The 25,253-nt window shown below is 33.6% G+C and overlaps 1 protein-coding gene and 1 pseudogene across 8 annotated transcripts in view; one reads left to right on the top strand and one right to left on the bottom strand.

Annotated features, from left to right (window-relative positions):
• Positions 1–25,253, bottom strand: part of SEPTIN7 (septin 7) — a 113,892-nt gene that overhangs the window by 50,016 nt on the left and 38,623 nt on the right. The gene's annotated exons all lie outside the window — the stretch shown is intronic.
• On the top strand, positions 14–1,638 carry LOC120236378 (annotated as a pseudogene).

Genomic DNA, 25,253 nt, shown 5'->3' with positions numbered 1-25,253 from the left:
TTCAACCAATACTATGATCAAACTTGCTTTAAGCAAGCAGTTCTTGGTGGAACAAAGAAGTAACATTAGAAAACATACTAAAAATACTCCCTTTTAGAATAAGTCCTTTGTCTTTCTTTTCATATCTGTCAAAGACTCAAGCTTCCGTGATTCTTTTTATATCTCTAATTCTACAATCTGTGTTCTTTAAAAGTAATTTATCTAATACAATATTCTCCATTTTTAATAGTAACATATTCCTAGACACCAAAACTAGTCATGAAAGAAACATTCAAGTTGGATTATATATTGCTGCTTCAGTAAAATAAAACATAAAAGAAGTTAGGTGAAAACATTTATTAAAGTCAATAATTAATGAATGAACCAAAAAAATTCATACAACTATAAAAAGTAGAAATCTATTAATAAAAAGAAAACTTAATCACAAGGTATCTCAGTATAATAGGGACCCACAAAACGTACTTCCAATTTATTCATTCATATATCAATCAGCTTAAGTATAAAGGGTACCTTTCCATAAGCCATATTCCAAAAACATCATAGGAAATTACTTTTTATAATACTTCTGATGTAGTCAGGAGGTAGGAATGGAGGAAGGTAAGAAACAATTTCCATAAGAATCACATATGCGCCTTTGACTGTCCATGTCAAGTTTAGCATAACACAAAATATGTAATTAACTTTTCCCAAAATTATAAATAACTTCAAGATATACATAATACAAGGCTAAATAAATTTAAAATAATACTATAATTTTCCACTAATATAGCACAAGTTAAAGAATCTAGCAGTTAGTTTAATACGCACCTTTAGACTAAATAATTGATGTCAAAATATTAACCTTACTATTTCTGTCTAGGTTGAGATCTTTTTATAATGACTCTCAAAAAAGGTAAGATCCATTCTGGTTGTTGGGGCTTACAACAATGAGGGGATGTCATTTGAATGAAGGGATGTCATTTTTTGCAAAATGTAAAAATTGCACAAAATTCTAAGACAAAGGATGATAAATTATAGGTTCTTCATACTTCCTTCTTTCTTAACTCATATACTGAATAATACAGGAGTAAAGATTAGAATAAAACCCAAGCATGTGAGGATAATCAGAAATATTTAGGCCTCGTAGACACTGCTGCCCTAGAGCTACAGCAACCCCACTGTGTGGTTTGACATTGCTATGAACAGTAAGCTCTTGGGCTGCCATCTCCTTTGGGCTGTTTGAAGACCAAGTTCCAAAGACAGTAGAGAACCTACATGCTCTGAGCACTGGGAAGAAAGGATTTGGTTATAAAGGTCCCTGCTATCACAGGATTATTCTAGGATTTATGTGCCACGGTGCCAGGTACCATTGCCATACTGGCTGGCACTGGTGGCAAGTCCATCTACAGGGAAAAATTTGATGATGAGAATTTCATCTTGAAACACATGGGTCCTGGTATCTTATCCATGGCAAATGCTAGACCCAACACAAAAGCTTCTGAGTTTTTCATCTGCACTGCCAACACTTAGGGGTTGGATGGCAAGCATGTGACCTTCGGAAAGATGAAAGAGGGTATGAATGTTGTGGAAGCCATGAAACACTTTGGGTCCACGAATGGCAAGACCAGCAAGAAGATCACCATTGCTGACTATGGATAAATCTAATAAATCTGATATATGTTTTATTAAAACATATAAACATATATTGATATACATTTACATATTATATGTGTAACACTTTCATTTAGAAGCATAAATGAGAAATTTAAGTACTTGTAAAAATATCTGGGGATGTTAAATGTAAAAGTACACTATATTAAAAAATTAACACTATACTAAAACTATGTTTAGACCTTATTTATTTAACTTAATTTTTTTTTTTTTTATGGTAAGGGGTAGAGGAACATGAGGAAGTAGAACAAAATGAAAGTAAAGATGAAAGGGGGGAAAAGCCTGAAAGTTAACACATCAAAACGTTAACGGTGGTTGGAGTTAAGACTTTTTTTTTTCTTAACTTACTACATTTCTGTGTGCTTTAAATTTCCTCCACTAACTTTGTTTTACTTTTATAATTTAAAAAGCATTCTTGACTGACATCAACAAAATGACTAAGAAGTTCCAAGCCCTCACAGAAACTGGATTAATTAATCCTATAGAAGCTCTAGAAAAAGTCAAAGATTTAAAGCAACCAAGCAAATGCCCAGTTAAAAAAATGCCATGAATAGCAAAGTTCAAGTCATTTTCATTTGTTCTTGCCTTTTTCTCTATATGGTATGTCTGGGTCTCAAGTAGATAGCAGCAGTCTGACATCCTTCCCTTAAACCAGAAGGAATACAGCCAACTTTACTTAAAACATTCTAACCTCTCTAGGGTCTGCCAGAGGGTCTGGTCCCTGTCTTATCTAATTGAAATTTTAGGTGGAAGCAGAAGTGGACACCAATGCTAAAAGCTCAATGGGGACTACAAACCCATGGGTACCTGGAGCAGAAAATTATGGGTAGACAGATAAAATAATTGGCTACTTAAGGCCCTGAGAAGAAGCTAGAGTGAGACCCTTTGGAAAATTAATAAATTAAAAGACAGCCATGTCACAGAGGGAATTGAGAATCCACAAATAGGCCAAGGCCACGCTTTCAGTGAAGGCTGATCTCCAGGCTCAGAACATGCCCAGTTAATCATCAGACCAATACCCTCACATATAGCCAGTGTACAAAGACTGGGATGATGACTGTTTTTCTAAATGCACATTTTCAACAAGAAAAATCACAAGGCTGCAAAGAAGAAGAAAAAAGTCCAGAGAAAGGAAGAAACCAAATTCCCAGAAACCATCTCAAAGCAGCACATATATTGAATTTACCTAGATGAGGACTTTAAAATCAAGAAATTGTAAAAAGGAACCAAATAAAAATTCTGGAGCTGATAAATACAATAAATAATTGAGAAAGTCACTAATGAGGTTCAACAGCAGAACAGAATAGGCTGAAGAAAGAATCTGAAAACAAGAAGACAGGACAATTAAAATAACTGAGTCTAAGGAAAAGAAAGAAAAAAGAAGTAAACACAGCTTAAAGGATTCACGGGACATCAACTACTGGACCAGTCATGGGAGTTTCAGGAAAAGGAATGAGGGGCGCCAGGGTGGCTCACTTGGTTAAGTATCCAACTTCAGCTGAGGTTGTGATCTCACGGTTCACGAATTCGAACTCTGCATCAGGATCTTTGTCAGCAGAGAGCCTGCTTCAGATCCTCGCTCCCCCTGTCCCCCGCTCCTCTCAAAATTAAACATTAAAAAAAGAAAGAACAAGAAAGGATCAGAGATTACAGAGGGAGGGAAAATTTTTTTTTCAAATCTGATGAAAGACAAAAAACTACAAATCCAAGAATCTCAACAAACTCCTAACAGGATAAACCCATGATGACCAATGCTGAGACAAACCGATGAAAGCCAAAGACAGAGAATCCTAAAAGCAGCAAGAGAGAAGCAACATAACACATAGAAGGAATCCTCAGTAAGACTTTAGTCAATTTCTCAGTAGAAAACAAGAAGGCCTGATGGCAGTATTATAATACAACGGTCGATAGAGAATTCTGTATCTGGCAAAATTTTGATTAGAAACTGAAGTAGAATTTTTTTTAAAAAACTTTTTTAATGTTTTACTTATTTCTGAGAGAGAGAGAGAGAGAGAGAGAGAGAGAGAGAGACAGCATAAGCAGAGGAGGGTCAGAGAGAGAGAGGGAGATACAGAATCTGAAACAGGCCCCAGGCTCTGAGCTAGCTGTCAGCACAGAGCCTGACGCGGGGCTCGAACCTACTAACTGTGAGATCATGACCTGAGCCAAAGCTGGACACTTAACCAACTAAGCCACCCAGGTGCCCCTGTAGTAGAAATTAAAATATTCACAGATAAACAAAATAATTATAAATCTATGCAATGAGTGCACAATGTTTAAAGACATAGTTTGTGACATCAATAATAAAAAGTGGGGGAGAGGGCTATCTAGGAGTAGTTTATGTATACAAATAAAGTTGGTATAAATTCAAATTAAACTATTATAACTTAGGATGCTATATATAATCTCTATAACCACAAGGGAAATATCTATAGAATATACAAAAAAAAAAAAAGGAAAGGAGAAAGGGAATTTATGTGACACTACACAAAAATCCACTGAACACAAAAGAAGGTAGTAAATGAAGAAATGAGTATACAAAAGCTGTAAGACAGGAAGAAAACAATAAAATGACAAATGTTCTTCAATATCAGTAGTTACTTAATACATAAGTGGATTAAACGCTCCAAAGGCAGACTGCCAGAACTGCTTAAAAAACATGATTAAACAATATGCTATTTATAAGACACACACATGCTATTTTAAAAAATATGATCACAAATCAAAAAAATCAAATTTGAAATTGTTTCATAAATACCAAGTGAAACCAACTTTTAAATTTCTACAGTTGTTACCATTTTTATTTTAGGCTGCTTACTTCCCATGTGGATCTTTATTACCATAATTACCTTGAAAAGGATATTGATCAATTTCCTCTGGTAAGTTTAAAAAGAAGGTGGGTATAAATATCATATTTGGTAATTATACGGTTGTAGCTGATTTAATACCTGTAAGGTTCTTTCTGCTTTTACAAACAAGAAAAGACTTAAATGATACAGTAATTAAATGTTTATCTCTTATATTTATAGATTTACCTTCAACCCTTCAACAAATGCTCACAGGAAGTTATTTTATAATTGGTAAATAAAATATATAATAAAGTTGAGTATATATCTGATTCTAGAGAAGTTAGGCTCATGATTTTCCTATTAAAGGACAAGACTATTTGCTTTTTGTTTTTTGAGCAATTTTCGGTTTGGTAACAATGATCAAGATTGCTCCCTTCATTCTAAATAGCATGTGTCTTACACTATTATAAAACTTCAATAGACTGCTGCTTTTTTATACTCACCAAAAAATCAGAAAACACCCAACTATACTTTCACTCATGAACTATACCTTCACTCATGATTTTTCCCCCAGAGAATTTTTTTCTCTATCTTTACTGAAAACTCTCATCATTGACTACATTAAGTCGTAGTAGATTGTATACTCTCAAAACTAAAACTTAGCTTCAGTCAATTATCAGGCAGGAGATATTGAAATAAATTAACTTCTATCCATTCCTAGACAACATATATTGAAATTAAAGCTGAAAGATTCAATTCATATGTGGTATCCCTAAAGGCTGGTTATAATAATAAGATAGGTAAACATTTCAGGGAGCTTTACCAAGAGTCACAGAGTAAACAAATAATATAGGGTGTCATTTGGCCAAGGAAAAGATTTTCAGAATCCAATTCAACGCTGTTCACATATAACTGGTGTTTCTCTAGCTCTCACCTCCACATTTATGCTTGTAGTTGCTTCTAAGTTATTTAGATTTGTTTCCAAGCTGTTCTAAGTAAAATTATTTTTAAAAAACTGCTCCATTTCTTTAATTCTTAGATACACATTTCCCCCCCACCGACATTTCTAAAAAGGAACAACTCTTATAGTCAAAATGTGTAGTCCCTGTACTATTTAACTTTTTAGCATCTATCTTTTTTTAATTGTTTCATTTTTTCATCATAAGGGTACTCTTTAATCCCCATCCTCTCATCCACCTCCCCTCTGCTAACCATAAGTTTGTTCTCTACAGTTAATAGTCTATTTCTTAATTTGTCTTTTTTTTAACTTGGCTCATTTGTTTTGTTTCTTAAATTCCACACGTGAATAAGACTATATGGTATTTGTCTTTCTCTGACTTCCTTTAGCATTATACGTTCTAGTTTTAGTCATGTTGTTGCAAATGGCAAGGTTTCATTCTTTTTTATGGCTGAATAATAAATATTCCAGAGTGTGTGTGACACACACGGATAAAGCAGTGTGATGTGTATATGTATATTTCTTTCCTCAGTGATTTAGTTTCCAGAGTACAGGTCTTTCACCTCTTTGGTTAAGCATTATTCCTAGATTATTTTATTGTTTTTGATGCTATTATAAATGGGACTGTCTCTTAATTTCACTTTCTATGACTTCACTATTAACATATAGGAATGCAACAGATTTCTGTACATTGATGTTTGTATCCTGTGACTTTACTGAATTCATTTTCAGTTCTAGTAGTTTTCTTGGGAGGGTTACTGTACTATTTCTTACCTCCTCTAAATCAAAACTGATTATATGTTTCTCAGTAGATTCTGTCTTGGAATCAAGGAAGTAATAAGATCAAAACACTTCTTACTTCAAACTTAAACTTAATTAGAAGAGCCAAATCAAATGAAGGAGATCTTAATTATTTTTTCCTAAACTTCTGAATTTGACACTTAATTTTTGCAATGAGTCACTAGGAGCTAAAATAATTTCTATTTCTTTCTAATTTGCAGGACCACAAAAGAACAGGAGATTTTAATTTTAACCATAAGGAAGGTAACTAAGACCGTCTTCCTCCAGCCCTAAGAAAGTTACAAGCTGTAGGAGAAATGGTACTTCAAGACCCACATTTCATTCAGGGCAAGAAGGCACAAGAAATATACTAAAAAGTAGTTAAGAATTCGGTATTAGGGGCGCCTGGGTGGCTTAGTCGGTTAAACGTCCAACTTCAGCTCAGGTCATGATCTCTCACTCTGTGAGTTAGAGTCCCATATAGGACTCTGTGCTGACAGATTAGAGCCTGGAGCCTGTCTCCAATTCTATGTCTCCCTCTCTCTCTCCCCTCCCTGTTTATTCTCTTTCTCTCTCTCTCTCTCTCAAAGAAATAAACATCCAAAAAATACTTTTAAAGAATTCAGTATTAGGTAATGTATTAAACAGAGAATGGGAGAACCAAATGAAGAAGTGGAAAGGCTGGTGAGGTAGCTGAGAAAGAATGAAAACCTAAAAGGGGAATACAGGAGAGAACCCAACACTGTGAAAAAGGAAGACTAAATGTTAGGTATGGAGGCCTTAATTCCTACAACTTCATAAAGAAAGGAGGGGATGCTCTCACTGGTGATCTAGAAGGGAACCTCAGACCTGTGTTGTGGACCCAGGCTTTCTTTTCCTCAAGCTAGTATTTTCTACTTTCAAATCTTTCTAAAACAAACATGTATTTTTTCCTCACTGTGAATAACCATAAAGCATACTGCAAAATAGGTAAAATTACAGAGAAATAGAATTCTAACAAGTTAAATTTCAGTCATCTAAAAATGAGCTATGTTACCATTTTGCTCTCAGATGTTTAAACATCTTCATCATGCACAAGATCACAATCAATAATTCACAAGTAGAGTCCCATGAAGATAAGAAATCCATAACCATTTGACTAACAATTATTTCCTCTAATAATAATTTTTCTTTTACTTGCTCTGATAGACTTATAAGATCATACTGAAAACTGAAAACAATGTCAAATTCTGAATATATAATATCCTCAGAGAGCAATGTGAAATACTGCATACTGCTTTGCATGAAATACAATTCTGTAAATATTATTAATCAACTACTATGTACCAGGCACAGGGGATTAAAAGGGCAAAATAAGACAGAAAGTCTCATTGAACTTACAGACTAGTAGTGGAGACAAGCAAGTAAATGCTACAAGATCTATATTTAGGCACGTTTAGGATGGTAGAATACAGAGAGGAGTAACTTCTAAATCAGATGAGAGTTAAAGAAGGTTTCCAGAAAGAGGTGACAAAAAAGCTGGATTTTGAAGGATAAATAAAACCTAGCAAAATAAAGGTACAGAAAAGGAAGAACTCATAGAAAACATAAGTTTGAGTCAATGTACTTTATCTGGGTAAAATAAATATATCTGGACTTCACCCCTATAGTTATTAAATCAGTCTCAGGGCTAAGGCTTGGGAGCCACAAGTGACTCTGCTTTGCTGCCAGCGGTAGAGAACCACTGGCCTGCATACTGAGAGAGGAAGTCTTTAAAAAAAAAAAAACCTTAAAACATATTTAGGGCTTAACTGGGGTAGGAGGGAAGAAGAGAAAAGTGAGAATGAAATCTCTTAATATGACTTTTAGAATTTTGGACAACTAGCAAAAGCATATTATAGTGGTTATTAGTGCAGCATTTAACTTTGGGGTTTTTGGATGAGAATCTTACCTTTACAGCATGATTACATTAAGCAAGCAAGATATTTGAATTTTTTATTGCTTCTCATATCAAATTAATATAATACATGAACTGTGAGAAATAAACTAGGTAATACATGTGAAACTTAAGCACAGTGACTGGTACCTAGTAAATACTAAATAAAAAGTACTTTTTCTGGGGTGCCTGGGTGGCTTAGTTGGTTAAGCGTCCGACTTTCGCTTAGGTCATGATCTCACGGTTCGTGGGTTCGAGCCCCGCGTCGGGCTCTGTGCTGACTGCCAGCTCAGAGCCTGGAGCCTGTTTCAGTCTGTGACTCCCTCTCTCTCTGACCCTCCCCTGCTCACGCTGTCTCTCTCTCTCTCTCCTAGAAATAAATAAAACATTAAAAAAAAATTTAAAAAAATACTTTTTCTATGATATCATTTAATGAGATTAAAAATACAGGAAAATGTGAGAAGAAACAGGATGAATTAAGGAGAAGGACATTCTGAATTTAAGACCACTTTCAAATTAAACGTCAAAAATTTTACGTCAATACAGAATTAGATGAATTAAAAGTCACTTAACAGCTTCAAACTACATCTTACTGGCTTTAAAAGCCAACTTTAAAAGATGGGTAAAAATCTTAAAAAGGCATGGATAACTTTACAAAAAATTGTTACAAATTTATATACAAGTATATACCATTTACTCCTATATACAATGCACTGTAGTAGAGGCTTAGGAATCAAAGACTTAAAAATAAGTAATTCATTCTTATCCCTCCCTCAGTGTACAACCCCCCATACAAATCTATACATATACTCATATACACACCCTCTATCGGAGCAGGAGAAAGCTACAATTTACCATTTCATTCAAACACAGTATAATAAAGATACATACAAAGCCCTAGAGCAGAAAGGAGAGACAAGAAACACAAGATTATAGATTAAGGAAAAGCTTCCCAGTAAAATGAAAGCTAAATTTTGAAGGATGAGTAGGATTTGGCAAGCACTCCCAATATTCCCAAACCATAACAAAACTGGCCTAAAAATTAAACAACTTCGTCTTTCTTAAATAAGGAATATGGCACCTTGCTTCACTTACATGTGTGCAGTTCTTAGCTGCACACCACCACACCAAGACTGCCTGTGGTGAAGAGCTGTTGGCCACAGAGGCCCTGAGCAGAATATCCAAATAGACAGGTTGGTATCTAGACCTGTTTATCTCCTTCTCACGTAAACCTAGTGCTCAAAGCTATCAGAGTAGTATTTTCCCTAAAGTGAGGAGGATTTTAATTTGAGGCCGTTTGAACGTGGCTCTGGAGTCTGAGTCATGTGGTAGCTTCTTGGAACGTTCTCTATGGGTAGTGCACTTCTCTTGTTCTTTACCTGTTCCTCCCAGCTGACATGTAAAGATGCTCAGAGCTGAAGTAACCATCTTAGACAAATGAAGTATCTTGGGAAGAGAGAACATGACCAGTGAAGCAACAAGTCAGGAAGTACCTGGAACACTGAGAACTTAAAGCAGGGAACTTCAGTCTATTCAACTCTGGATTTTAAAGTACAGGAAGAATAAATTTCTATCTCATTCATACACTGGTATTTTAAGGTTCCATTATTTGTAGTCAAATTTAATCCAAATTAATTAAAAACTAAGACAAGAAAATATAACAACAAAAACCTAAAATTCTCATTTTGGTAAGACAAAGAATTAAAAACACAAACTACACAATATTTTAAAAATACACTTTATGAATATTAATGCAACAAATAACATGTCATCAAGATATATACTATTATATACGAATTAATCCAAGGAGAGAACTGGGAATTCAGTGTTAAGTTTCTGCTGTGTTTCCTTAGATTGTACTAACTGTATCTCTCTCATTTATAAACTCAGATTTATTTGAAAGTTTCATATGAGAGGAACAAGAATAAAAATAGCAACAAAACTTTTAAGAATGCATAAGACATAACTCAGAAACAGTGATGAGTTAACAGAACTTCCAAAGTGAAAGACTAATAGACCATTTAGATACCAATAAACCAAATGGTTTAAAAAATGGAAATAATCTGAATATGTTTGATTCTCAAAAATAAATGTAAAATTCCTACCCAGAGATTAAAACAGTTACCAACGGATTACTGATATAATCTGATCATATATTTGCCTACAGAGAAAATCAATCAATACTGAAAAATACAGAAATCGACATCCTATTGTGACTACAATTCTGTTAATGGAAATAAACAACAAAAGAATAACACAATCAGCCTGCCCATATAGACGTAACATTGTATCTTTCCTCAACTCCTCTTATCTGAAAAACCAGTCAAATACAAATACAATGAATACTACATATGAAAACCTAAGAGCTATGAATAAAGTGGTATTCAGAGAAAAACTTGTGCTTAAATAAGCCTGAAGAAAACAGATTAACCTTCAGAGTGGCTCATGGTCAAACTGTAAACCAGTATAGCTTTTCTAACAAATATATACTATGGAATACAATACCACTTAATTCCAAAGAATGAGGCAGCTCCTTATGTACTGACATAGATGTATGTATTAACTGACGAGGGAAAAACATTTCACAGGACAGCACATATTGTATGGTATCATTTACATAAAAAGAAATCTACATGGGAATGACCGATATACATAAAATTACAGAAAAATGCCAGAAGTCCTGTAACAACTTAATCATATCACTAGAAAAGGGAATGGAACCAAAGGAGAAAGAAAAACGAACTTCACTTTCTTACTAAATATCTTTAGAATTTACATTTTTTCGAAAACAAAATGTAAAACTTTTCTTTTGAGGAGGAATAGACATGTGAGACGTGAGAATGGAGTAGAAGGGTAAGGTTGGCAACACAAGGGCTCTACAGGGTCCTAGCATCAACCTAAATAAAAAGGAATGTTGAATGTAGTGAAGCTATGTCTGAGTTTGGACATTAAAATGATTAATTCCTACTTATATTTAGTGGAGCAGTATTTACTTCCATACGAAGATGTCAGATATCCTATAATCATAAGAAAATTACAGCAGCTGTGTCCTACCACTCTTAAGGGTGACTCAGAACTACAATCAATCCTTGGGGGTACCTGGCTGGCTCAGTTGGTGAAGCATGTGACTCTTTGGATTTTGGGGTTGTGGGTCCAAGCACCATGCTGGGTGTAGAGATTACTTAAAAATAAAATCTTTAAAAAATAAAACAACTAAAATCAATTCTTGCTCATTGTGTTTTACTAAATGGAAAGCAGTAGTGTCACTAATGCAAAATAACAGCTATAATTAGTCCCATCACCTCAAACCCTACACAGAATTTGTGGAAACTACTTCAATCAAGTTTATCAAATATTATTTAGGAAACACTGAAGAATAACACAATTCAAAATTCTACATCCTAATTTAAGACAGCAAATTATTCAACAAGATATAAACAGAATGTCTATCTGCAACATTTTATATTTCTTCATAATATTTTATATTTTTCTTTAGATGTATAAGATATGTTAACATTTTTTATTTCTTTATAACCAATATTTTAGATCTGTTAAATGATCTAATTTAACAACTATTTTATATTTATTTGACTCTGAAATGCACTATATATGTTCTGGAACAAAGTCATTATCTTTCTTCTTTTTAATAGACTTTAAGAACAAATAATTGGATTTAATTTTTTTTCTCTTCCTTGTTAAAACATATATTGTAATATTTACAACAAAGATGTTGAATACTTTAAGAAAATTCTAAAATAAGAATTAACTAACCACAGTTTGTAATACTGTACCCATACTTTAACATTAGATACAGGTTAAAATAACCTCTGTCCTCTCTGAAGTCTAGCCCATGAAAGTTGTGTATATTCCATCATCATTCCAGAATATTCCATTTCAAGCCTAAGAATAAAACATTCATGAAGTGTTTGTTCACAGGGTTTTGAAGAAAGTCACATCAATAATTATTTATAATAGTTAAGGTCAGGTTCCTTTAGGTCCTTGGGATTATAAAGGCCCTCAAAAGTCTTACAATTAAAGAGATGGTTTATCTTTTTGTTTTACCCAGCAGCTCAACTGCAGGCTTAGATTATTTCCCTCAACATCCTAAAATACCTATTAACATCTAACACATGAACCATACTTTGAGATATTATACTGTGTAGTTCTTTGGTAAATTATTTTCCTTAATCATTTATCATTTATTATTAGAGGAGCTAATAGAAAAAATAGTATTGTGGGGCACCTGGGTGGCTCAGTTGTTTAAGTGTCCGACTTCGGCTCAGGTCATGATCTCACAGTTTGTGGGTTTGAGCCCCACGTCAGGCTCTGTGCTGACAGCTGGCTCAAAGCCTGGAGCCTGTTTCAGATTCTGTGTCTCCCTCTCTCTCTGACCCTTCCCTGCTCATGCTGTCTCTCTCAGAAATAAATAAAACATTAAAAAATTTTTTTAGAAAGAAAAAATAGTATTGTATTAGTTATAGTTATGTAGAGCACATATAAGATAGCTTAAGCCTTGAGGATTTTCATTTGTATATAGCACAGAAACACTTAAGCAAAGATGCTCCTTAGTTTTATCAGTTAGTGGCTTTGAAAAACCCATCTCATTACACAAACTGTGTAATGAACACACATAATGTGATTCTATTATCAACACCAATTTGCTAAATTATGAAGAGTCTCCTTACAGACACAAATCAAACCATTTTAAACATTAGAAAATTAAGCCAAAGACAAATTAACTGACCAACACTCAGAGCACAAGAAGAACCAGAACATCCCTGTTCCAATCCCCAGCACTGGGACTCTGTTCTTCATGTCAATCTGCTTCTAAATGAAGTCTCTGAGATTCTCCATGGGACTCTCCCACTGGTGAGTTTCCTTCAACTTATTTTATCACAGTTCACAGAAAACAGACAAGCATCCTTCAAACACACATTTTGCATCAAAACCCAGTATATACATCCATACAAGTATATTTACCTGTATTGTATATATGTGTGCATATAAATTTAAGTTTCATAAAAGAATATCCATGTTAAGCAAAATGCACTCTATTTTAAAACCATTTCTATTTTTCATTTTTTAAAACAGACTCACTAAATTGATATCATAATCTAATTTGAAAAAACCTGTCAATGAGGATTCAAAGTTTCATTCAGATGAATATTCTCATTCTTAACATCCTATACCTTTTCCATCCCAACAGCTATTTTCTGATGCACTATTACAATTAACAGAAAGTACAGACATAAACAATTTCATTTTATAATTATTTACTGAACAGCTGCTATATGTTAGAAATGGGTACATTTTTACCCTCAAAAATTTAATTTTGTTGAGAAATAAGTTATACTTAAACAAAAAGTACAGTGGGTATATATGAGGAACACCTGAGTATAGCTTGAAGAATCAAGGAAGACTTGACAGAGCAAGCAGTATTTCACTAAGACATGCATAGGAATTAACCACACAAACCAGTAAATATCTAAATAGTGTTTAGATTTGGAGTGGTTTTTTCAAAAGGTGGACTCTCCAACCTCTGGTTTAGGATTTGGATGAAAAGAAAAGAAAGTACAGGAGGATAAATAAGTTCAGGAGTCAGGAGGATAAAGTTGTTATTATTATTTTTATTAGAGAAATTAAACACATCTACTAAGAGCAAACATACAAATGAATACAGTTTTAGCTGGAAAGAAGACTATTTAAAAAAAAAAACGAAAGAGCCTACACAGACTGTTTCACAACTATCAAGGTTTGTTTTTCTTAAAAAACTGAAACTGGAAGTCACAGGCCATAAATTATAGGTAGAGATTTATTAAAGAGTAAGGACATGGAACACGACTGTGCAAACACCTAATCAAAAATGGGCTTGTATTCCTTTACATTAAAGGATTGGCTAATGTTTTGTTAAAATAAAATGGCTATGGTATTATCATTTTTGATTCCCTGCTCTGACAGGCTGTTCATTAACCGACCAAGTACACTTACAGTCAGATAAGAGGGATTTATTATTCTGCATCATGCTGTAATAAACAAATCTGGAACCTAACTCCTTCTCTGTCACTAGGAGCTTAATCACATAGACCATGTCTTATTCACCTCTAGATTTTCAGAGACTAGAATAGCACCTGGTACTTTGTAGGTGGTCATTAAATTATACTGAATAAATGAATGAGAAATGTAAAGATAAGATGTCCTTGCTCCCAAAAATCTAAAGTATGGTAGGAGAAGTAAGGTACACAAACAATTAAGCATAATACAAGGTAGAATTTGATCAAGACCATGAATGAGCTATCCAAGAGTGACAAGATTTCAGAGAACTGAGAATCTCAGCAGCCTAGAAAAGAGGTCACATTTCAATGAGTCTTTGAAAGATGGAGTAACATTTCAATTATCTGGAATATTTATAGGTATAAGAAGCCACTTTTATCATCCTGCAACAATAGTGTGGGAAAGAAAGCAAAGGATTTTTAAAACAGGATCTGTAACTCCTTTCAGAATGTCTAACTGTTCTGGAATTTAAACAAGGGGCTGTAAGCACGTGTAGGTCTTTTCTATCTTATTCAGTGCTTGCCTACTCATTTATCCTGGGGTTTGAAATATTCAAATGCAGTATGTGAACCCCATCAACGAATAAGATAATTTTATTGTTTTAATAAAATGTATTTATTAGCACAGTACCTGACATAAAAAAAAAACAAACCTCAAATGTTATGTCTTATTCAGACACAGGTGTTAATTTCACCTGAGGTAGAGATGAGTCCGTGTCAAGCTATATGTAGTTCCTAACCAAAAGGTACCAGTGTTATTTAAGGAGCTATTTCAAAACAGATGACTACCCTCTACCCCAGAACTAAAGCCGAGAATATCCAAGTAACTATTTCCACATAGATTTTGGAGACACTTCCCAAAATGATTTGAAAGGCAGATGAAATTTAAAAACTTAGTAGGTAGAAGACAACAAAGCGCAAAATGCCAGATTCACCAACATTTAAAGATGGTCAGTGAAAAGGATGTTAAACAACCAGATAAACCAGGAGGCAGTATCGCAAAAACTGAGAAAGAATTGCAAGGAAAAAGTGGTAAACAATACCAAATAAGAGGTTTAAAAAAATGACCCAGGGACAATGAGAAACACTCTTATTGACCTTTAATAAAAATCGTTTTTATTAAGAAAAGAAACCAAATGGTGAGGAGTCAAGTAATGGATGGGAAATTTAAAAGTACAGGCTTATTCTTTCTTTACATCTGGCTGAAAAATAAAAGATATCACCCATGAGGAAAATAAAAATATGTTATGAAGAGAGGGTGCTATTCTTAATTTTGCTCTTTAATATGCTTATCTCTGAAGATTTAATCTATCAAGAACAGTCTAGACTACACCAGATACTGATTACTTCCCAGATAGTCCATTATTATGTGATCTGGGATTTGCTATAAGACTATTTCACCTCCTCAAAATGATGTACATGATAATCCTAAAATGCAAGCTAAACAGGTTCCCTAAGACCTAGCTCTATGATTATCTAAACAAGGTTTGTTTACTTTAATTATAGTAACTGACCACCAGCTCTAAAAGCTAAGTAATAATTCTACTGTGTAGCTAGTAGCAAACATTCCAATGAGCCACTCAATAATTACCTCATTCACAAAGTCAAAAAACTTTCACTTGCTATGTGTCTAAAGGTGGGAGGCCTTAAGGAGGATGTTTATGATGTATCTTGCTATATTCAGAGATAAAGTACTCTTTATTTACACAGTTCAAGTGGTCAACTACCTTTTTTTTTTTTAAATCTCTGTATTACAAAAAATCTAAATGCCTACTTAAAAATTTTTTTCATGATTATTTCAAAAATGGATTACCACAGTTTTTGGTTAAAATGTATTGCCTTAGGCAAGGGTCTACAACATTTCCCATTTATACATCAAGCTTCTATGAGTTCTTCTGCTAAACTGAAAAAGAGCTGAAATTGACAGCGCTTATAAGCTCTCCTTGCATGTTCCTCCAAATTCACATTATTACCTAGAATTCTAATGATCATGCAATAAACATCCTCTCTTAAAAATCAAGTATTCTCAGGTGCCAGGGTGGCTCAGTAGGTTAAGCATCTGAGTCTTGGTTTCAGCTCAGGTCATTATCTCATGACTTTTGAGTTCAAGCCCTGCATCAGCTTCTGCACTGACAGCACAGTCTGCTTGACATTCTCTCTCTCCCCCTCTCTCTCGGCTTCTCCCCTGCTCACTTTTTCTCTGTCTCTCTCTCAAAAATAAACTTTAAAAACAATATCAAGTACTCCCGTGAATACTATTAGTCCCTTATATCTTGGGAGGGAAAATTAAACTTTTTCTCTAATTTCTAGCTGTGGCAAACACTAAGGAAAAAATGCTTTAATTTAGAAGAAAATCATACTTTTGATATGTGTGAATCAGAGAAATTAAAGGTTTTGTGGCATTATCAGAGTAGAGTGCTCTATGAAACTAGAGGGCAGCTTAACGCCAATGGCCACACTAGAGGATAAGTAAAAGATGTTAGGAAAGGAAATAGGAACATACCAAAAAACAAGGCATTGTCTCTAGTGGACAGAAGAGGTGAAGCAAGGAGCTGATTTTATCTTGAGGGAGGATTGATCACATTCTACAAAGTGGTTCTAAAGGAGTAGCTTTCAAAGCCAAAGTAGGGCAGGCTTTAATCATTTGAGCTACATGACTGACATATTCTTTCAAGTTCTATAAACCTCATATACCAAAATTTATAAACCCTGAGGACCAGTAGTGGGTTGTGTGAATTACATTTGTGATTGTGTTAATCTGTCCCACCAATATTTCTTAAAACAAAACAAAAACATGTGCAAGCATATAAAGAAACTGTTAGTGGCATGAACATTAATAGAGACAAAAAATTTCAAATCAATAATCAAGGGCCTGCGATTAAAATACAGAATCTTTGTCTAATACTAATTTAGCAAAATCATTTTGCCTTATTTGGCATTTTAAGAAGATTTCTACTCAATTTTGGCAAGGATGAGATTAAATGAGCATTTTGCACATCTGTGGTAACTGTATAAGCTGGTACATTTTCAGTTCACATCCTTAACCATGTTATCTACTTCTGGAAATCAAACACACACAGAAAAAAACACTGTAGTAACAGTTTTCACACTACAAATGTTGGGGGGAGACAAGGATATTTCAGGTACCATAAAGGACACAAGCTGAGTACACTATGATACACTCATAAAATTAATCATTGAGAATGCTTTTTTTTAATCTTACCAATATCTTTACTTATTTATTATGTTTTAAATTTTATTTAAATTCTAGTTAGTTGACATATAGTGTAATACTAGTTTAAGGAATAGAATTTAATGATTTATCCCTTACACACAACACTCAGTGCTCATCAAAGTAAGTGCTTTAAGTATTAAGGAGAGGACTTGTGAGGAGAAATCTTTTTAAAAACCTGTTTGACATAGAAAAATGCTTGCCTTAAGCATTAGGTGAAGAAAGCATACAAAAATGAATACGCTACCACAGCTGTGCATGAGACGCACAGAAAATACACCAAAATTAGTAATAGTGATTTCCTCTCTCTTTTTAAAAAGAGATTACAAAATGTATTACATTACCTCTGTAACAAGGAGCAGTTTTTATAGGAAGAATATTTTAAAACTATGTGTCTTAATATCTTTGTTATATTAAGTTATCAAAATATACAATGACATTTCAAAGAAATATATAATTTAATGCCTTTCTCTGGACATTAAAGTAGACTTAGAAGAGTACTCTTTAAACTTCAGAAAGTTTAAGGGATTAAGGAGCAGTACTTGTCAAAATGCAGATTCCCACATTCCCAGGAATGAGCATCTTGAATAAGAAGCCCAAACAATTTTGACTAAGGAGTCAGGGAAACAGACAGAGAACAATCAAACTATAGTTCATTTAATTTCTTCATTTATTTGGCCTTTTAGATGACTAAAATTTTATAATATTTCTTCCTTAATCAAAATTATCTATAATGATGGCTTGAACCAGAAATACTACTGTTAGCTGCTGAATGACATTAAATCTGATTAAAACATGATTCAACTACAAAAGCAAACACCAAACTATAAAAACAACTTAACTTTAAGACTCAAAATTAAAATCTTAATGTCAGCCTAAAAACAATCCCTAAGATTCTTTGTATCACTGACATTAAGAACCTGATACATTCAAGGGAAAACAAGATACCCAAAAGGTTTGCAAAGGACAGCATTAATGCTGCAGCCACTATAAAGCACCAAGTATACGCTGAAGACTATTCTAATGTCACATAAGTAACTTTAGCAAAACACTTAACTTCTTATCTTTATTGAAATGCACAGAAGAGGCAAGTACCAAAATCATATCTTGTTGATAAGAATGCAAGCTACCTTGTTTAAAATGGGAAAGGATGAGAGCAAATTCTCAACCATCTTTCAAATTAGTTAAATCTCTCACCAGAAAAAGAGCTTTGCTACTATACTGAATTGCAAAGTAAAAAGTACATGTGTGCCCTGAATGTTTATAATCAAAGGAGTTGAACCAGGGCAGAAGTTCAAAGTAAGAATTAACCAAGTATTTAACCTCTTAGCTGCTATCTTGTTCTCAACTACCCCTGATCTTTCTTTCCTCTTCATCCCAGATATTGGAGCTTAGAACTAAATTTAACTGTAAAAATGCACTAATAATGTATGCTTAAAATTAACATTTTATTTATTCTCAGATTTACCAGGCAAATTATATATACATTATATATACAAAGTATATTTACAAACACAATTATCAAGCCCTCTGTGAAGCAGCAGTTACACATAGACAGTATTAGTGTCTAGCTGTCTCTCCTCTACCACCATCCAAAACCCTCTGATTCTTAAGGGGTATGTGACTCTATTTTTTAATCTTAGCCCTATGGCTGACTTAGAAAAACCAGGTAAATGTTTGTTGTAAGGAAATTGAGATTCAAAGTGACCTATTCAAGGTCAGAAAGTTCATTTGTGGCTGAAATTAGAGTTTAAAACTAGGCTAAGTACAATATTCTTTTTAGTGTAATAGCTGCTATACTAAGTATTGTAAGATAGATTTACGTTAAATATAGAAAGTGAATTTTCATTGTACACTAAAAATATAAATAAAAAGTATAATTGTAACTAGCTAGCTCTTTTACAAAATGGCCAAAATAAATTATACATTTGAAATATAAGCACAATAGAGAGTCACTGATTTCAGAACTCCAACCTATCCTATCAGGGAAATTCGATGCCATCCCCATTAAGCACAGATTTATTTATTTAAACCATTTATTTAAAATTTATTTATTTATTTATTTATTTATTTATTTATTGCGAGTGTGTGTGCCTGGAGGAAAGGGACAGAGGGAGAGGAAGAGAGAGAAAGAATCTTAAGCAGACTTCATGCTCCGTGGGGAGCCCAACACAGGGCTCATTCCTACAATCCTGGGACCATGATCTGAGCCAAAATCAAGAGTCAGATACTCAACCACTGAGCCACCTAGGCACCCCTCACTTTTGTATCATCAGCTTAATCCATAATTCCTAATACTTTATTATCAGTTGCGTCAACTTAATTACTGATCATTCAATTAAAATCTATTCTCAGGACCATGACAAGGTACTACGGAAATCTCACCATTATGTTTTACTGTAATTATTACCACTTACAACATAATAAACAATTCATAGTCTCCTATCATAAAAAACTTAGTTAAGAATGAACCACAAATCATACTTCACATTTGATTCCCTGACATGCACTATTTATTATCTGCTTATCTCCATTCACCTCCCTATTTTCAAAAGATTATGATCTATTTTTAAAGACTATATTAGGATAAAACATGTATGAGAAGTCAAAATAGATTAAGAATTATAATTAAACTATTAACTTACATATATCTTAAAGATCACATTGAATAACTTTTTTTTAAGTCTACTAAAGGAAACTGGAATATTATCCAGATTACATTTCTTATATGCATCAATCATTATTCCTGTTCCAAAATCTAAAAACTCCCAGTCTATGAAACTGTTTTGCGTTTGTCTGAATCATACTGCTCCATGATTAAGATACTGAAATTAAGTCAGATAATTAAGTATATAAGGGCGCCTGGGTGGCTCAGTCATTTAAGCATCCCACTTTGGCTCAGGTCATGATCTCACGGTTCGTGGGATCAAGCCCCGTATCGGGCTCCATGCTGACAGCTCAGAGCCTGGAGCCTGCTTCAGATTCTGTATCTCCTTTTCTCTCTGACCCTCCCCTGTTCATGCTGTCTCTCTCGCTCTCTCAGAAATAAATTTAAAAAATTAAAAAAAGAATTAAATATATTTTAAAAACCATGAATATACCAACTACTAAAAATATCATGTACCATTTTCCCAAGAATTAGTTGTATATGTATATTTAAGATGGTGGTGTGCTTTCTAGCTATAAAATCTTATTTCTTTAAACTCCTACAGCATGTGGTTTCTGTATTTCTTACACCACTTATCACTTAATGATACAGTTAACTTGTATACTTTTGTCCTCCTTTACTAATCTCTTACAGTTCTTCAACTACATTTACATTCTTACCCTTCAGTACCCATGGAATGAATAGCTCCACTTTCAATTATACTATACATCTTAAATTCAAGCAAAATATATTCTCCCTCTTTTAAAAGTATATATTTAGAAGAACTTTAAAAAAAAAAAAACAATTTGCCAATATGTGAAGAGACACAAAATGGTGAAACATTTTGCTAGAGTAATCCTACTTCAGAGACTATAAACAAATCAATAAAGCAATGCCCTCTGCTTCCCAAGACACATACACAAACCTTGTGTGTTTAAGGATCTTTACTGCCATGTTATTTGTAACACGGTAGGAAGGGATAAAAACAAAGTTAATATCCATTAGTGAAAAAACAGACTACAAAAATTATGGTATATTCAGTCACAGACTAGACTATTATGAAGCCATTAAACACCATAGTTAAAAAAACTGAACAAAATTTCCATACCATAAGTTTTTACTATAGCATTATGAGATCGAACAGAGAAAATCATTCACATATCAAATGAAAAAGCAATAGCTAAAATTTGAGATAGCCACAGTTGAAATTTATTATGAACCTGTCAAAAGTAAAATATTGTATGTAAATACAGCAATATACTAATAATAATTATCTCTTGTTTGTAAGCCATTTTCTTTATCTTTTCTTCAGCATTTCCTAATTTTCATGTATTTCAGGTACTAGTATGAAGTCTCCTTCTCAGAGTGGCATATCTTCCCTGATACCTCAAAAAAAATTCCTACCATGTTTATTTCCTTTCTAGAAAACAACACAATCTGTAATTATTTTACATATTATTTACTTGTTTGCCTATATCCCTAGATTAACATAAACTCTGGTAATCTTCCTACACAAATAACAACATAATTACTATAATTTATAACTCTAATAACATGGTATTTATACAGAAGAACTACAGAATGAACTAAACCAGAGGTTGGAAAGAGAACCAACCAAGCATATGTATTTTTAAAACCAAGCTTGTAATAAATGGTCTGGGAAGAACCACTAGCCATTTAAAAAGTAAAATAAACATCAAATTTGTATCTCACAACAAAAAAATAAATAACCCACATGGATTTAAAACTGCAGAATAAAAACTTAAACCTAGTTAGCCTACACACTTATATAAAATACAGTGAAATCCCCAGTAGCTGCAAATCAAGCAGGGAGACATCAAGAACAAAAGCCTTAAGAAAAAAGATTACATGGACAATATAAAATCCAATTAATACAAAACACAACACAGAAAAAGTTTTGGCAAAAAATGCCAATACCTAATAACAAAATAATAATAATACCCTACAGTACCTATATCTTATTAAAGAAGTAAACGAGTACAGCTTTTTAAATTAAACTAGAATATACCATTTACAAAAGAACCCATACCAAAAATAAATGTTTTTTAAAAATAAGTTAATAAGCAACAATAAAATACAGATGAAAATGAGATACTAATCTTTTTTTTAATGTTTTATTTATTTCTGAGAGAGACAGAGAGACAGAGACAGAGAGAGAGAGAGAGAGAAAGAGAGAGAGAGAGAGACAGCGTGATCAGGGGAGGGTCAGAGAGAGAGAGACACAGAATCCAAATTAAGCTCCAGGCTCTGAGCTGGCAGTCAGCACAGAGCCTGACGCAGGGCTCAAACCCACGAACCGCGAGATCATGACCTGAGCCGAAGTCGGATGCTTAACTGACTGAGCCACCCACAGGCGCCCCCAAAAAAATAAACTTTAGGCACTAACAGTGTTGACAGTACTCAGAGAAAGGGATGTTGTCAACACTAAGTGAAGGTGCAAAATGGTATGCAAACTATTTTAGGGCAATTTGGTATTATGTATCAAAACCCTTAAAAAATAGCACTTCAAATGTCCAAACTTTATTTTAAGGAATTAATTGGAAATGTAAAAGCAGAACTATAATCATGTTTATTTGTAACTATCCTAATGTTAAATAACATAATGGGAAATTATGGTATATCTAACCTATATAAGCCATTAAAATCTATGACTCAACCATAGCTATGATCTCTAAACTCAAAAGATAATCATAATTTACTGCTAATTTTAAAAGATGTTCACAAAACATCACATATACTAAACAAGAATACTGTACGTTTCTACACTTGAGCTATCATTGAATAACAGACTTTGGTAATATTTATTTTCATTTTGCTTTTCTGTATTTCATAATTTCAATGAATGAAACATTAACTTTATTACAAAAGCACTTTTTTTTCAAAAGCACTTTTTAAAATATGCAGATGAAAAACCTAGAATGAATAAAAAAAATTAAATAGTGGATATATGAAATTCTGATTTTTCTCCCTAAAATTCCTCTGCTTCAGTTAAATTACTTAAGTGAGATAAAATTCACATACCATAAATTTCATCATTTTAAAGTGTACAATTCAGTGGTTCTTTTATATTCACAACGTTGTGCAATCATCGTTGCTTTTATTACTTTTATTACTAAAAGTAAAATAAAAATAGAGCTCTAGGAAGAAATTTTTGAAATATTACTCAAGGCAGTTTAAGTCTCTAATGTATCTTAACTTCAGAATTAGACATAAATCTACTGAATGCCCAATAACCTAGGAACAAGATGAGTCAATATCACCTTTCAATTTCTTCAAATCACTCAATGTTATTACAATTCAAACATCAGCAAGAAGAGGGAAAATGACAACTATAATAGACATTGTATATCCTATTACTGACTAAACACCTCCTAAACTTTAGCCAATAAGTCATATATTAAGAACACAGTATGATGAACTTTGAATCCCCAAAATGGCCAAAGCAGCATGTTAATAGTTCCCTCACACTGGGGGGGGGGGGGGGGGGGGGGGAAGGAAACACCAATCCTGCTACAAAGATATTTGGTACAGGTCAAAAGTATCCTGACAAATCACAAATAAAGAAAATCTCTACCATAAAAATTGTGCAAAGCTCAAGATTATAGAAATGATAGAACTGTAGATTTTATCTTCTAAGAATTAAAAGTACAAACTTCCAGCTTTAAAATAAATAAGTCACAGGAATATAAAGTACAGCATAGGAAATATAACTGATAATACTGTCATAACTTTGTATGGTAACAGATGGTAAGTGTATTTATCATGGTAATGTACAGAACTTTCAACTATGTTGGACACCTGAAACTAATAACACTGTAGGTCAATTATACTTCAATTTAAAAAAAGAATTCAAAATAATGGATATAATATCAATTGTTTTCAAAAATACTTTCTGATAAGACAAAGCAATCTTTTCAAAAATACTTTCTGGTAAGACAAAGCAATCCATAGTCTTTCTGAGTTCTACCTCCTTGGAGAATTCTAGTAAAATCAGGATTTTACAATTAACATTTTATTTCTCAGCACAGTCAAGTCTAATTAAGAAGCACATGAGAGGGGGTGCCTGGGTGGCTCATTGGTTAAGCGTCTGACTTTGACTCGGGTCATGATCTCATGGTTCATGGGCTTGACCTCCATGTCTGGCTCTGTGCTGACAGCTTGGAGCCTGGAACCTGCCAGACTCTGTGTCTCCCTCTTTCTCGGCCCTTCCCTATCCCCTGCTCGAGAGCTGTCTCTCTCTCTCAAAAATAAACATTAAAGAAAAAAAATTTTTTAAAGCACACAAAAGACAGTCAAATTCCAAACCCAAATATGTTTGACACTTTGCTGAATTAGAGACCTAAGTGTCTTCATTATTTGATAGACCTGACATTGAATTTTAAACTAAATTTTTAAACAATGATTCAAAATCAAGAATTCCAATCTACTTATCCTTGGGGCAGTCAAGATCTTCAAAATCTAAACTAGTCTACTTTTCCAGCCTAATTCCCAACTATTATGAAGTCACATCTTAGGAGTCAGATCCTAAAGTCAATGTGCAGTGCAAATTAATCTTGAAAATCCTCTATATCATCCATAAAGCACAATTACATATAAACTGACAACCTGTTTTACTTTGTGCACTGAAATAGATACTTGTTTCTCTGCAAATATAAAAAGTAACTAGTATACATACTAAGGCACCTTATTGTCACTAGACTAACATACAGCAAGGTAAGATATTCACACTATGAAAGGATGTGAAAGCTGTAAATAACCAGGGAAATACCAAATTCACTTCTCCCACTTCATGCCTGCCCTAGGCCACACACTCATTCCAATGTAATGACAGAAAAAAACTGCTTACATATGTATTTAAGTCCTCTAATTCTCACTCCTTCCATCCTCACTAACTCCCTTATTTCTTTCTCTTTTGTTTTGCTAGGGAAACAGAACATCCAGATGAAATCATGTAAGCTCAAGGCATACTGGAAGCACTCTACTGAGCTCTGCACGATATATCCAATTCCCTAAATGAGCCTCTGCAGAGTACTTAAGAACACACCAGATTAAGAAGTAGGTAGACAGGGTTTGGTTTTACCATCTGCTTAGCAATGTGAACATGGGCAAGTAACCTAATCTCTCAATGCCTCAGTTTCTCTATCTCTAAAATAGGGATAACAATAGTACCTACTTCACAGGGTTGTTGTTAAGGACTGTAAGAGTTACGTA

Source organism: Hyaena hyaena, unplaced genomic scaffold (assembly GCF_003009895.1).
Source record: "Hyaena hyaena isolate Hyena2069 unplaced genomic scaffold, ASM300989v1 scaffold_153, whole genome shotgun sequence".
Classification (NCBI taxonomy): Eukaryota; Metazoa; Chordata; class Mammalia; order Carnivora; family Hyaenidae; genus Hyaena; species Hyaena hyaena.
Note: the sequence above shows the minus strand (reverse complement) of the source record. Positions and strands in the feature narration are given on the sequence as shown.